At 47.3% G+C, this 16192-nt stretch overlaps 1 protein-coding gene across 1 annotated transcript in view; it reads right to left on the bottom strand.

Annotated features, from left to right (window-relative positions):
• GNG7 (G protein subunit gamma 7) overlaps positions 1-16192 on the bottom strand; it is a 145097-nt gene that overhangs the window by 100164 nt on the left and 28741 nt on the right. The window contains exon 2 of the mRNA XM_060232523.1: positions 13016-13079. The gene's annotated coding sequence lies outside the window, so the exon portion shown is untranslated. The remainder of the gene's footprint in view (positions 1-13015; positions 13080-16192) is intronic.

A 16192-nucleotide genomic window follows, 5' to 3' on the forward strand; every position in this document is an offset into this window, starting at 1 on the left:
TGGAAGAGCACCTCATTTCGTTGCTCTCTTTTTGTTGAGAACAATGACAATAAATTTATCTATCTACCTACCTACCTACCTATCTACCTACCTACCTACCTATCTTTTTTTTGTTTTCAATTGGTTTTGTCATTGTTTTATAATGTTCCATAACATTCTGCTTTTAATTGTTAGCTGCCTTGATTAGCCACCAGATTGGGCAGAAAAGCAGAAAGCATATTCTGTGATAAAATAACATCTAATCCCCCTTTGACGCCATCTAAAATACCCGCCATTTCCACTTGTAGGAGCAGATTCTATAAATGTACTTACTGATCATTGTGCAAAGGACATCATTTTGCATGCCCTAAATCTACAGCCAACCAGTTTCACTGGTCCTAGCATCATAGTTCCAGGGTGAGAAGCAGTGAATCGTGAGTCACAGTAAGATCACGATTATCCAGGTGGTCCAGGGTTATACAGGATTTCAACTCAAAGCTCCCCTAATTGATATCTTCACAGTGGGATGCTTTATTCCTTGTCCCTAAAATGAAAATGCCCTGACCTGGATTGTAAAGACGACTGAATTCAAAATAATACTAATAAATAGGCTTATCTTTCTCCCTGTCCTAGATGGCCCAGGATAGCCAATCGCATCAGATCTCAAAAGCTAAGTAGAGTCAACCCTGGTCAGTATTTGGTTGGGAGACCACCAAGGGAGTCTAGGGTTGCTATGCAGAGGCAGTAGGGCCGGCTCACCCACTAGGCAAACTAGGCAATTGTCTAGGGCGCCAGGAGGGTGGGTGCGCCGAATTGGGCTCTCCCCCCCTCTGCACCCAAGACAATGCCTAGTTTACCTGCCGCTGCTGCCCTCACCATGCTGCCTCCTCCCTCCCCCCCCTCCCGCGGGCAAAATGCTGCCACCCTCCCTCCGCCCCTTCTGCGGAAGTGAGGGAGGAGCGAAGCTTCGTTTAGCGCAAAGAGGCCTGGGCCACGTTTAAGCAGGTAGGGGCAATTCTAGCGGCACTCCTGTGACCGTGGGGGGGAGGGAGGGGGCCGCAGTGTTTTATCCACCAATCAGCTGATTGGCAAGGGGGAGGGCTTTAAAGAGCCCGGGGAAGCATGGTGCTCCACCGTCCCTTCCCGGGTATTCCGGAGTCTGCCCGCGGAGGGGGGCAGCGGGTGGCAAGTCTGCCTGGGGCACCATGCAGGCAATGGCAAACCACCTCTGAACATTTCTTGCCTTGAGAAATCTGTGTGACTTAAGGGGGGGAGAGAGAAAAGAAACGAAAAATAGAATAACTTCTTCATTACCACTTCTAGCATTTCCATGTACCGGCTACAAACCTAACGAAGTTCATTATTGGGGGGAGTGTCCAGTAGGTCAGCTGCATTTAGACAAAACCATATGTGGATACATGCTGCCCTCTTGTGGCACATTGTTCACTTAACTTTCACTAGAGTTCTGGAAGCAGACACCCGAGACCCATATATTAATCGATTTCCTCATTAAAACAGCCTACATCTGAGCAAGCGAGCACTGGTTTCCCTGAAGAGCATTTGTTTCCTCGCAGAGGACTTGTTTCCTCACAGAGCATTTATAATCGGATGTCCTCAGAATGAGCTCAACCTATGTAGCTCAGCTGTCCTCAGCATTAACTCAGCCTAAGGTTTAGTCACCTTCCCAATGATCAGAAAATCAATGAAGTTTAGGAGAAGACGAAACCCAGGAATCGTCTCTTTGACAAAATCACCAGGCGCCGTCATCGACAAGGTATGTCACCTCAATGTTCTCTTTTTAGTGCTCCTTCATGGTGCAAGATCCTGTCGCTGAGAAACCGACATGAAATTGCATCAGGTCTGCGAGGGACAGAACATCCAGCAGAGTTTAGCCTTTGCAAAGGGGAAGGAGTGCAAAGCACAGCCACAACCTAGAAAGAGGATGAAGCAGAATGGACTTTGTGAAATAAGGAAAGATAATGTGTGCTTGCTGAAAAGCACTATAGCTTGCCTGTACTCAGCAAGCAGCTTGTCTGCCTTCAAGATATGCCTTGAATGTCCCCAGTATATTGTCTAAGAACTCATATGAAACATTTACGCACTGCATGAGTTTCTGGGAAAACTGGGGCTAGAAAGCAGAATGATTACTTGGCCACCAAATGAGAAGGGAGCACTCACTGGAGAAGACCCTGATGCTAGGAAAGACAGAAGGCAAAAGAAGAAGGGGATGGCAAAAGATGAGATGGCTGGGCAGCGTTACTGATGTAACTAACACAAATTTGAGCAGACTTTGGAGGATGGTGGAAGACAGGAGGGCCTGGCGTGACTTTGCCCATGGGGTCGCAAAGAGTCGGACTCGACTGTGTGACTGGACAACAACAAGCAGAATGATAAGACTTCATAGAGGAAGCAGTTTGCAAGACATGAGCAAGGCTATTTATGCTAGAGCATTTTGGAGGTCATAAATTCGTAGGGTTGCCTTGCCGTAAGCTGGAAGCTATTTGACAGCACTTAACGCACACATAAGCAGAATGAAGGGGAGTAGTCATCTTCCTGGTTGACCTCTTAGATTCATGTCCAGTAACACCTTCAAGACTGTAATGAAACAGGCCTACTTTGACTTGTAGACCCTGCTCTCCCCAGCCCCTCCTTGGCACTGCCAGTTCCGGGGGGGGGGGGGGGTGTACTTCTTTCTTCCACTAGGGTAACTCATTGCCATTACATGCCTTTATTTGGGGCAGGGGGGTTCCTGCTAGGAGGGACATGGCTCCTAGCTCCCCCTTCCCAACCTGAGGCCCTGCCTCCATATCCTCTGTTCCCCAGAGCTTGGTTACCATGGTGGGCTTCCCTGGAGAAATAGCCAGGTGCACACAGACTGCTTTCCTCCCAACTGGGAGCCCCTCTTATACTAGCGTGTCCAAGACACTGAAGGATCTAGGTGGTACAGAGACTAAGAATCAACCTTAAGCACAGCACTACATTGGCAAATGGATTGCAAAAGAAAATTGGTCATGAACACAATCCCCTTTCCCTGTTCTAGACATACCCTAACTGATGTTAAAATAGGGCAGGCATTACTAATCTTGAAAAGTTACAAGGTTCCTATCTATGTCCCATTACTTGGGAGACCACATGTTTAGAAACAGACGGCTGCTTGCTTATAGACCAGAGCACAATATCCTCCACAGCCAAGCACCCCAAGGAAGAAGAGACCTAATTCCCCTTGTGCGGAAGTTTTCTTAACCACCTGTCTCCATCCACTTCATATCACTCCCTCCACCCCCTTGACCAGGTCCACCCAGGTTGCAGATGCATCTTGGGAGCCCTCCTGGGAGGCACTCTGGAGCATCTCCAGGAAACACCTGGACTAGCACCACATTCCTTAGTTGGGTTTCCTACCGGGGCCATTAGCAGGGCTTTTTTTGTAGCAAGAATTCATTTGCATATTAGGCTACACCCCCCCTGATGTAGCCAATCCTCCAAGAGCTTGCAGTAAGAAGAGCCCTGTAAGCTTTTGGAGGATTGGCTACATGGGGGGGGGGGGGGGTAGCCTAATACGCAAAGGAGTTCCTGCTACAAAAAAATGCCCTGGCCATTAGCGTATGTATGTATGTAATCTAGCAGGCAATTCAACTGGCTCCCTGCCACTTCCAGAGAGAGAAAAAGCCCACAGTTTTAAAACTCAGCTGGGAGGGGGGGATTCTCCACAAATGGCAACAGGATGTGGGGGACCTAAGCTTTCAAGAGTCAAAAGCTCCCTTTGTCATGAGCTTTGAGACTCGACAGATCATACTTGTTGGTTCTCAAAGGTGCTACCGAACTTCAGTTCTAGTTGTTGTACTGCAGACCAACATGGCTGCCCTCCAAAATTATCTTCCGGGTAAATTATTCTCACAAGAGACCAGACTTAATGTTAGCTCACCCAGAATTTTTTTCATTTTAAATGAAAGGTTGGTTCATGTACAAAGCAAGGTCCAGTCTACAAATGCCATGTTTACATCTGACAGCCAGAACGGGTGATGGCTTCCACCCATGAGAAACTCACTGCAGTCAGAGGCGCTCAAAATTCTCACTCCCCTCCTTGTTAATACTCAAGATTTCACATCAAGGCTGTTTTCGAGACCACATGATACAGCAACCAGCTATAGCTCTCTTGGGAGTCTGGAGGAGCGGAGAGAGAAAAGTCACACCATAAACACATTACAGGCTTTAGAAAGGGTTGAGATGCTAGCAGACGTCTTGCTTACCTCTAACTGGAAATCTTATGAGTCAGAAGACCAGTACCAAAATATGAACATTTAAGATGCAAGTTAAGAATTGTGCTTTGCATTTCATTTCCATCAGTGCTACAGACAAGGGATGCGGCTTGCATGGCTTCAACCTGGCTTGCCCAGCACCCCAAAATCGTGGTTTGAGAGCACTTCAAAGAAATGAAGCTGCCTTATACAGGTAGAATTTTGGACCTCCAAGCCCAGTACAGTTTGCTCTAACTGGCAGCGGTCTAACTGGCAGACCTTTAATTAGATACCGTTTAGTTGCAGATGATAAGGACTGAACCAGGAATCTTCTGCATGCATACCAGGCACTGTGTGTTACAGAACTACAGTCACTCAGCTTTGCTCATAAACAAATGCAACAGAATGCAAGTAATGGTCAGCCAGTCCAAGGTCAGACTCAAGAATTACCTGGTACTCAGCAAGCTGATTCAATGCTCCTAACCTCCGGGTCTGACACTGCCATCTGAATTAAAGAAAAAACCTTAAATTCATCAGCTGCATGAACAGTTCCTAAAATGTGAGGCTGGAACTCGACAGCAGACAGCCCTACTTGGATTTAGACTTGGGTGCCAGTTTGAGAGCCACTCTCGTCAGGTTAGAAATCATTGGGGGGGAAGGAAACTTTAATAATGAAATCTTAACCACATTTTGCCCTGACCTGGATAGCCCAATCTTACCAGAAGCTAAGCAGGGTCAGCTTTGGTCATTATTTGGATGAGAGACCACCAAGGAGTACCAGGGTCACTACATGGAGGCAGGCAATGGCAAACCAAGTCTGAACGTCTCTTGCCTTCAAACTTCACCAGGGATTGCCATAAATCAGCTGTCACTTGATGGCAAAAAAAAAGAGTTGGATTTACACCCTGCTCTTCACTTAGTCTCAGAGCAGCTTACAATCTCCTTTTCCCTTCCTCTCCCTACAACAGACACCCGTGAGGTAGGTGAGGCTGAGAGAGCTCTGAGAGAACTGTGGCTGAACTGACTCAAGGTCACGCAACTGGCTTCATGTGGAGGGGGGAATCAAACCCAGTTCTCTAGATTAAGACTGCTGCTCTTAACCACTACATCAAACTGAACAGATCAAATTTACTAAGAAGGAAGTCCATCCAAGGAAACTTAGTCCTTCGATATAAAGCATATGATTGCAAGAGAAAAAAATCAAGAGACAATGAAAAACGCACCTCAGCTTGCAGACGAAGCAAACAAAAAGAAAACCAGGAGCTGCAGGGTAGTAATTTGCTTTTATTTGTATTTCGTTTTGTTTTATTCATCACATGGAGAGAGGTCATCCATTTGAAGAGCCTTAACAGCCTACATTCAGGGGTGGAAGTCTAGCAGGAGTTCCTTTGCATATTAGGCCACACACCCCTGATGCAGCCAATCCTCCAAGAGCTGACAAAAAGAGCCTTGTAAGCTCTTGAAAGAAGAGCCCCATGGCACAGAGTGGTAAAGCTGCAGTACTGCAGATGGAGCCCTCTGCTCACGACCTGAGTTCGATTCCAGTGAAAGCTGGTTTAGGCAGCCGGCTCCAGGTTGACTCAGCCTTCCATCCTTCCAAGGTCAGTAAAATGAGTACCCAGCTTGCTGGGGGGAAAGTGTAGATAACTGGGGAAGGCAATGGCAAACCATCCCGTAAAAAGTCTGCAGTGAAAACGCTGTGAAAGCAACATCACCCCAGAGTCAAAAACAACTGGTGCTTGCACAGAGGACTACCTTTACCTTTTGTCAAGCGTCGATATTTCCCAATAACAGAGTCCTTTTGTTTTGAATCAAAAGATAGGTTTATTGTAAGAAACTCAGGAGCTTTACCAAGGACAAGCCTTTGGAGTAATGGAGGACCAACAGTTACACAGTTGCTATATAGGATATCATCAAAGGTTACATTACAGATGCATACTTGAGTCACGAGTTCAGAGGTTACTAAGCAACTATCTATTTTATTACTAAGGAATCTAAGGCTACTGAAAACATCAAAATCTTCTCACACTTCTCTGTGAAGAGATAAGGGTTGTCTGTGTGAAACGGGAGAAGGCAGCTTTGAGGTACCAACGGCCAGCCTATAGTATAAACATTCCAGGGCCAGATGTTTTTGCTACACGCCCTCTGGGTTGTAAATAATGGGGGAGAGCTGGAGAGCTGATGACATGATCTCTACATAGTAAAATGTGATCCAGAATTGAACGTGCTTGACATAATGCCCCCCCTAAGCCCCCCTTCTGGGCTTTGAAGCATATTTAGCATAGAATTGTTTTATTAATACTGGAGCCCTCACATTTGAATTTATTACCCATTCGTCGTGGGCCACTGAAAAATGTTTCCACCTAATGAGAAAGTATAACATACCCCACTTCAGTTTAGCATCTAAGATTTCTTTTACTTCATGGTGATTCTGATCTCCCACAGGGATAGGATCCGGAGCTTTTGGTCTAGGGCAGGGGTGGGGAACAGTGGCTCTCCAGATGTTTTTTGCCTACAACTCCCATCAGCCCCAGCCATTGGTAATGCTGGCTGGGGCTGATGGGAGTTGTAGGCAAAAAACATCTAGAGAGCCACTGTTCCCCACCCCTGGTCTAGGGTGCCAGGGTGTTGCTCCAGGGTCTTTTTGAAGTAAGCTGCAATGAAAGATTGGGTGTATCTTACTAAACAATTTTGGCAATTCTAGTTCTACAGTCACTTTACTGATTACACATTTTATATGGAACAGTCCCAAGAACTTGTAGGCCAGTTTTTTAGACGTTTATGGTAATGGCAAATTCTTGGTGGATAGAAACAATGTATCACTTTAAAATCCCAGGCAGGTGAGTGATGCTTATCATAATACTTTTTGTATGTCTCTTTGGCCAGTTCCAAGTTTTCCTGGATGTTGCTCCAGGTTTTTCCCAGTTTCCCCCACTATTGCTCAAAGGTGGATGGGCTTTCTGCTGTCAGTCCTCCTGGCAATTGGGGAAAGGGCTTCCCTTCATAGCCATTCACCACCAGGAAAGGGGAAGATTTGGTGGAGCTATGCATGCTGTTATTATAACCATATTCCACAAAAGGGAGCAATTCTGCCCAATTCGACTGCTGATAGTTCACAAAGCACCTTAAATATTGTTCCAGCAATGCGTTCACCCTCTCAGTCTGTCCGTCTGAGGGTGATAAGCGGAGCTCAGTCCCTGCTCAATACCGGTTAATTTACAGAACTCCCGCCAGAAGTTGGCAACAAATTGTACTCCTCTGTCACTAATCAATTTATCTGGGAAGGAATGTAATTTTACCACGTGTTGAAAGAATAATTGGGCTAGTTTCTTAGTCGTCAGTATTTGGGAGCATGGGATAAAGTGCACTTGTTTAGAAAAGGTATCCACTACTACCAGAATTACAGTTTTTCCCTGGGAAGGAGGGAGCTCCATGATAAAGTCCAGTGACACCACCGACCAGGGTCGGGCTGCTGTCTCTAGGGGTTGTGATAATCCCGGCGGTTTTCCCCTCACCGTTTTGCCATCAGACAAATGGGGCAGGAGGCCACATACTCGGATATGTCCCTTTCCATAAAAGGCCACCAAAACTGTCTATTCACTAGGTGCAGGGTTTTGACATACCCAAAATGCCCAGCTATCTTGTTGTCATGGCAGGATTGCAGTACTTCTTTTCTGAGGCTCTCTGGTACGTAAAGTTTACTGACCTTGTACCAAAAGCCTCCCTCCCCTCTTTTCATACCCTCCGGTTTTGCATCTCCTTCCTACCTCTTTACTCCTTCCTCTTTACTCTTTCTACCTCTTTACTCAGCTTCTCTCCCCATTGCTCTTCGGTCTCTTTGAGCTTTGCCTATGAGTGGGTGGTCATAGCTCCCCACAAGTGGCTGGGGGAGATTAACGAATCTATCACTTCCTCCCTTTGGCAGTTGTGCTGGGGAAGGCATGATAGAGCATCCGCTAAAAAGTTCTTAGACCCCTGTACGTGTTTTAGCTTGAAATCGAATTTGGCGAAGAACCCTGCCCACCGGATTTCTCAGTCAGTTTTCGATGTCCTGTTAGGGCCTCCAAATTTTTATGGTCTGTCCATATCTCAAACAGGACCCTCGCTCCTTCGAGCCAGAATCTCCATGTCTTTAATGCGAAGGTTACAGCAAATGCCTCTTTGTCCCACACCGACCAGTTCCTTTGGTCTTTGGAAAATTTCTTGGAGATGTAAGCGCAGGGCTTTAGGGACCGCCCCCCCCCCAACTGGTTGCATTAGAATTGCCCCCACAGCAACATCGTTGGCGTCACAGTGAACCACAAAGGGTTTTAATTCATTGGGGTGAATCAGGATTGGTTCACTGGTGAACAGTCTCTTTAATTTAGTGAACGCCTCTTGGCAACTTTATGTCCATTTCAATTTGGCTCCTGGTCGTTTGGCCTCAAGACCTTTCCCTTTCATTTTAAGAAGGTCCGTCAGAGGGAGCATTGTGTGGGCGAACCCCTGTATAAAATTACGATGAAAATTTGCAAATCCGATGAAGGATTGGAACGGTCTATGTGTCCTCGGGGGGTTCCCAATCCAGCACGGCTTGTATTTTGGTTGGGTCCATCGCCAATCCCTTCCCCGACACTCTGTAGCCCAGGTAGTCCAATTCCATCTTATGGTACTCACACTTGGATAGTTTCAGATACAGTTGATTCTCATAGAGGGTTGCCAATACTTTCCTCACTAATCTCATGTGAAGGGGAGGTCTTTTAAAGAAATAATTATATCATCCAGGTACACAACTATTCCCACGGTACAAATACTTCCGCAGTACTTCATTTATGAAGTTCCTGAAGACCCCGGGGGCCCTCTGTAATCCAAATGGCATGACTAAGTATTCAAACTGTCCCATCGGCATGTTAAACGCCGTTTTCCATTCATCCCCCTCTTTTATGCGCACCCGGAAGTAGGCATCCCGTAGATCCAGCTTGGTAAAAATCTTTCCCTCTGAAACAGTGCTTAATAGTTTTTTTATGAGGAGTATGGGGTACGCACTTGGACACCAAAATAGCTTTTTGGACACCAAAAAACTTGCGGAGCTCTGCTCCATGGAGTATATTTTTGCTCTGGGGAGGCTCTGCCCCAGTATTAATTCTATGGCACAGTCACTGTCCCGATGGGGGTGGGGGGGGGCAGCTCATTAGCCTCTTCTTCACTAAACACTTGTTTTAAGTTGCGATATTCCTTTGGGATCGATCTCACTTCCTCTATGGTGAGGCGTAGTTTCTCATTTAGGAGGGGACGTTTGGGGCCCCACCCCTCGTTCCATTTGAGGGGCTCGCACACCACATCTCTAAAGTCTATGATTTGGTCTCCCCATCTGATGTTGGGCTAATGTTTTGCCAGCCACCCCACTCCCAAAATGATGTCAAAAGATGAGGAGGGGGCCATAACAAAAATCTCCGTGTCCTAGTGGTCTTCTATCCCCACCAGCACCCCTTGGGTTTGTTCTGTGCAGGGCTCCCCCTTCATCACCGTTCCATCCATCTGCTCAAATTGGATGGGATGCTGCAAGGGACTCATAGGGAGTCTGAGAGCCTCTACTAGTTTGGGTGTGATTATGTCTCTGGTGCACCCAGAATCTAGTAACGCTCGGGCATGTATAAAATGTTTAAGGTTAGGGATCAGTAAAGTCAGTGGGATGAAAAACAAAGTCCCTGTAATTCTAACTCTCAGTGGCGCTGTTAGTTCCACGACCTGCTGCTCGGCACCGCTCAGTGCAGGTTGCTCCCGTTTCCCGCCGGCTCTTCTTCCCAGAATTCTTCTCCCAATTCGTCGATGACGATGATCTCTTCTTCCCGTGGGGTTGCAGCTGCTGAGCTGCCCTTCGCTGACTCCTTCGCTCATCCCTCCGCCTTCTTCGCTTTGGGTGCGCTGGTCTTCGGAGTGGGGGGGGGGCCTCGAGGCCTCTCAGGGTAGTTTGCAGCTATGTGGTTAGGATCTCCACATCGAAAGCAGCGCTGGGGGGTGGGTGGTTTGGATGCCCCCCCCCCGGACTGGCCTGTCTTCCGCCCTTCCGTCTTTGCCCCCCGGCCGAGACTCACGTTCCCCCTTACTCCCTTGCTGCTGTTGGTGCTGGAGAACCACTCTCTTCGTGTTGGTTTCTACTTCCCCCGCAAGTTGCACCCACCCCACCAGCGAGGTAGGGCGAGCTTGTTGGAGGGCTCGATCCAGCACGCTGGCATTCAGGCCTCTCTGGAATTGCTCAATTTTCATCTGCTCACTCCAGCCCTGTACTTTGGCAGCGTTGGCCCAAAACTCCGCTGCATACTCTCTTACCACCTTGGCTCCCTGTTGTAGATCCCGCAGGGTCGTCAGCGCTCGGGTCTCTTGTAAGGGGTCTTCGTATTGTGTCAGTAGTGCCCGCAGGAACGCTGTCACTGTATCTAGTTTCGGACTTCGAGTTTCATAGAGGCTCACAGACCATCTCTTGGCGGCCCCTTTCAGTTTGGATTCTAAGTAATTCACTAGGCTGAACTCATCAGGGAATATGTGCCCCCAGTAGTACATGAAGCTGTTAGCTTGTATCGAAAAGTATTCCACCTCTTCGGGGTCCCCGTCAAAGGTGGCATCCAACTCTCGGCCCCTACCGTAATCTACTGGCTTCGGCAGCTGCAGCAGCAGCAATTGGGGTTGCTGCGGTGGTGGCGGTGGTTGCTGCAGTTGAGGTTGGGGGGCTGTTGAGGTTGGGGTTGTTGGCTCACCCCCCCCCCCCGGAGCTGGTGGTTGCAGTACCCGGTCAAGCTGCCTCCTCACTTCTTGAGTCATGAAGGCGTTGTTCGCTCGCATTTCCTCCCTGAGAGTTCTGGCCATCTCCACCATTTCAAACCTCATCATTTGGAGGAAGTCCCATGGGTCAGGATCTTGTTCCTCCTCTTTCTTGTCTGGGATCGAATTGGTACCCCGGTCTTCTCGACCGTCACCCCCACTTGCCTCGGATATGCCTTGATTGCTATCGTCCCCCATCCGTGTGCGTAGGGGGGCAGTGCTAAGATCGTTTCCCTCCGTGCGGGTGCTTCATTCATCAGACCAGTGGACCTTCTTGGGCCCCAATCCTTTGGGGTTATGAATAGTCGCTATATGTGCAGCGGGGACCCTCTCCCAGCCAGTCTCCTGGCATCGAGTATGTGCCACGGAGGTTGCCTCGGGACTGTGTCGGGTCCTAGATCCTCGCCAAACGGCAGTTCTGGGTTGTCGGAGGCCTCTCTGTTATCTGGAGCTCTCGCCACCATCACAGTAGAAAGTTTCCACTTCGATTAAATCCCCAGGTGGGATTACTCCCAAAATGTCAAGCGCCGGTATTTCCCAATAACAGAGTCCTTTTGTTTTGAATCAAAAGATAGGTTTATTGTAAGAAACTCAGGAGCTTTACCAAGGACAAACCTTGGGAGTAATGGAGGACCAACAGTTACACAGTTGCTATATAGGATATCATCAAAGGTTATATTACAGATGCATACTTGAGTCACGGGTTCAGAGGTTACCAAGCAACTATCTATTTTATTACTAAGGAATTTTAGGCTACTGAAAACATCAAAACTTTCTCACACTTCTCTGTGAAGAGATAAGGGTTGTCTGTGTGAAACCGGGGAGGAGGCTTTGAGGTACCAACGGTCAGCCTATAGTATAAGCATCTCAGGGGTGGATGTTTTCACTATGCACCCTCTGGGTTGTAAATAATGGGGGAGAGCTGGAGAGCTGATGACATGCTCTCTACATAGTAAAATGTGATCCAGAATTGATCCAAGAGCTTAAAGGCGCGCTTGACACCTTTAAGCTCTTGGAGGATTGGCTACATCAGGGGTGTGTGGCCTAACAAAAGAGCTCCTGCTAGAATTCAACCCCTCCCTACATTAAAACAAGAAATTCTCCTCCACCTCTTCAGGAGGATGCATGAAGATATGCAGTGAGCACAGCCTTTCCAAGGTGGTTCCCCTGCACCATTTGGAGAAGTTTGGGGTTTTGTAGGTTCCACCAAGTACATTTACAAAACAATCAATATACAGGATAAGGAAGGGGGGAATAATCAATACAAAGGATAAGGGGGGAAGAGATACAGACAAGAAGCAAAAGATTTAACAATTAATTGGAAACGCCAAACTTATTCAACAGGATGGTCTGACATGGAAATTCTCTTAATGAATACCAAAAAGAAGAACCTGTGTAAAACAGACAACCTATCGTGACCCAGTGATTGCAGACCATTCACAGAAACATGGTGTTGTGAGCTACAGCAGGTGAGTAAAATCTCTCCTGTTACAGAGGAGGGACCATATTCAGCAACCAGGAAATATGCACCAAATGCCATCATTGCGATCCTCATGTACCCCACACCTGAGTGCTAGAACTAGTTCCTCTGCAGGTGCAGCACTGGTCTTCTTGCTTTTGCCAGAGGTCTTTACATCAGGATATTTAAACAAGGGAACAGTCCTCCCACACCAGATTTCAAAGGGAAAAGGTTCTGCATTGTAACATCCACCTTTGTAGCCTGCAGTCAGGTTCCACTTACCCTTCCATCTTCACAGGAAGTCTGTAGTCCCCTCAAGGCTGTTTTTTCTAAGAATCCTTCCACACAAACATACAAACCCACCTTCTGATGCCTTTCACACTGCCAGTCAGCTTCCTCTAGGATCTTGCTATCCAAGAGGCAGAATGCCCAGAGAACCAGTTACCCCAGGAGTCACCCGTCTCAGGAGCTGCTGGAGGCACTGCCTCACCCTGAGGTGTGAGGGGGGGGGGGGAGTAGTAATCTACCATTTATCCAGGCTTACCTGTTAGGTAGATGGCAAAGAATGTGGAGATCTGCTTTCCCTCCGGCAACTGATGCTTTCTTTCCTAAAACAGAAACAAAAGAAACAGCTTCAGTTTACAAGAAATCAACACATTCAATTGACAATAAATCAGATATTAAACCTCTAGAATCTGCTGCCGCACAGTGGGGCAACAGTTATAGGCTTAGGTGGCATTAAATGGGCAATTGGGCACATTCTTGGAGGATGGGTGCAGCAGTATTTATGATAGTAGACCCTCCATGTTCAGAGACAGTTTCCCTCTGCATCCCAGAGTCTAGTGGAAAAACAAGAGGAGGTCATTATCATTTTCATGCCTTGTTGAGGGCTTCCCAGAAGCATCTGATTAGCACCTGTGGGAAGCAGGATGCTGAATGTGATGGGTCCGCTTTATCCACTTAAGATATTTTAAGCACACTGGTTCAGGACATGGCTGTCAGTAACATACACAGTTAAATCAACAAAAACACACACTCTTATAAAAACAACCAACACAATTGCAATTAATAAACCAGCAGAAATCTCTATACACTTGGTAGGAAAGGAAAGGTCCCCTGTGCAAGCACCAGTCGTTTCCGACTTTGGGGTGATGTTGCTTCCACGTTTTCACGGCAGACTTTTTATGGGGTGGTTTGCCATTGCCTTCCCCAGTCATCTACGCTTTCCCCCCAGCAAGCTGGGGACTCATTTTACCGACCTCGGAAGGATGGAAGACTGAGTCAACCTCAAGCCAGCTACCTGAAAACCCAGTTTCCACCGGGGATCGAATTCAGGTCGTGAGCAGAGCTAAGGCCTGCAGTTTTGCAGCTTTAACACTCAGCGCCACGGGGCTCTTACACCTGGTACAGCAAGTACCTAATGAATAGCCAGAGGAGACTCCATAAAATGCCACAGTGATAACATCCCAAAATAGTGTTACAATAACAGCAGGTCTAAGCAGTAGTCACCACAATAGAAGTTACTAACACAAAATCCAGAAGAGAAACACATACGCATAGAATGAGAAAGCACACACACACAACCAAACAAATCATTGGGCCTGGGCAAACTAACGGGCCTGGGCAAATTAACCTGGCATCTAAATCTCAGAAGACTGGATGTGGGGAGGGTACCAACCCGGAGATGGCCCTGTCCATTGTCAGTATCACTCTCACAAGGGCAGATACAGCACACCCTGACCTGGATAGCCCAATCTCATCAGAATGCAGAAGCTAAGCAAGGTTGGCCCAGGTATGTACTTGAATGGGAGACTACCAAGGAAATCCAGGGTTGCAGAGGCAGTCAACGGTCTTGAAAACCCACCAGGGTGGCCAAAGTCCGTTGCAACTCAACAGCAATTTCCACCGTTGGACATACAGCATAGTTGCAAAGACAAGCTTGCAGAGGAACAGAAGGGGCCTTACTCCAAGCAACTTAGGGCCTTAAAAGTCTCATTTTGTATCTGACCCATATCCTGTTGCTGAGTATGGTCTCTTTTTACATGCAACAGTTGCCACTCAGGAAAGAATTATGATAAAACAACTTCAGTGAACACAACAGGTCAAGGTCAGCTAAAGCTTCTGAACCATGAATGCGCTCCTTGTATTAGTTTTCTTATTTCATTCACACCTACACCTCCGTTGAAGCTCACAACATCCTCCATTTGATCTTCTCTCCTCCAGCACCCTTTAATAGGGATCACCATGAGATGGGTAGGTCTCCCACTCAAGGGAAGGGTTGAAATTGAGTAACACAGTCTGTGTTTTACATCAAGAAAGTCCCAGATTTAGTCCTTGGCATCTTGAGTTAGAAATAGTTTTCTCTGCCTCCAAAGCTGGAGAGTGATGATTACTACGATCAAAGGTGGCATAGGCATGCATAGAGACTGTGGGGTGCTCACGAGTTCCACAAAGAAAGTCCTATGCTCAATCCCCAGCAGCATCCACAGCAAAAAGTTATTGGGCATTAGGAAAGAACTCTGTCTGCCTGAGGCCCTGGAGAGAGCCTCTGCCAGATACAGTGAGCAAAATGCTTGGATAAGCTTTGTATCTTCAAGAAAGGCTCAGCCATTTTGTCTGCACTAGCCTCATTTCTTAAGACCAGAGAAGCTGGGAGTGCCTTTCCTCGTCTTGACCCAAGCAAAGGGCAGAAGGCAGCACCATTCATTGGATCTATATTTTGCTTCACCAAGGACCCCCCCCCCCCATGGTCCCAGCTCCCTTCCACTGGCTGGATAGCCCCCAAAGCCATACACGGCCACTGCCAGCCTGTGCCGCCCACCTCTTTTGATTGATGTCATCTGCCCTGTGATACGGGGAGTTCTGTGCAAAGGGATTCTCTGGGGAAATCACAACAAGCTTGCCAGGGCCATGATTTTTAAAATACACCCACCCAACAGGGAATGGGCTTCAGAGCTTCTGAGGATTCTTAAAGGCTGGCCTGACTCATGATTCTGCTTTCCAAATCCAAGAAAACCCTGAGAGCAAACTGCAGCTCCCCAGCTGCACCAGCAGACGGCTCTCTTACTGCAGTCCACAGCAATTTGTAAAGTACATGCATGTAAAGGACAGCTTTACCAACCACAGCAACAACAAGATACCATAGCCTGGCAAATGGTGTTTTGTAAGCAGGTGCATGCAGAGAATGTACTCACATTGGATTGCAAAACACAGTTCTTTCCAAAGAGGAAGATTTCTCTATTTCTTTCATGTTTAATTTACAGATGTATTTTTGCTGCGACCCTACAAGTTTGTTGAGTTTCTCGAGACTTAGGCTATTCATGAATAAGATGGAGTTTTGCTGCTATCAAGGGGATGCAGCGCCTTTCCTATGAAGGCTTTTTAGTTTGGAAAAGAGATGGCGAAGGGGGGGATATGACAGAAGTTTATGAAATAATGCATAAAGTGGAAAAAGCAGATACAGCAAACTCCCTCCCCTTAAATACTAGAGCTTGAGGGTACCCAATGAAACTGATGGGTAATAGGCAGAGGAAAGAAAGAAGGAAATAGGTTTTACTGCTATTCAATGGGCAAGGTGGGAAGGAGGAGGGGGAACTCTCAGAAAGGTTCAGGAGCTGCGCACCTGTGAGCTCCTGCTGAATCCGAGGCCTGGATGTAGTAATGATGGGAGGAGGGACGGTGATGTAGTAATGATGGGGAGGGACGGTGGCTCAGTGGTAGA

Source organism: Heteronotia binoei, chromosome 2 (genome assembly GCF_032191835.1).
Source record: "Heteronotia binoei isolate CCM8104 ecotype False Entrance Well chromosome 2, APGP_CSIRO_Hbin_v1, whole genome shotgun sequence".
Taxonomy (NCBI): Eukaryota; Metazoa; Chordata; class Lepidosauria; order Squamata; family Gekkonidae; genus Heteronotia; species Heteronotia binoei.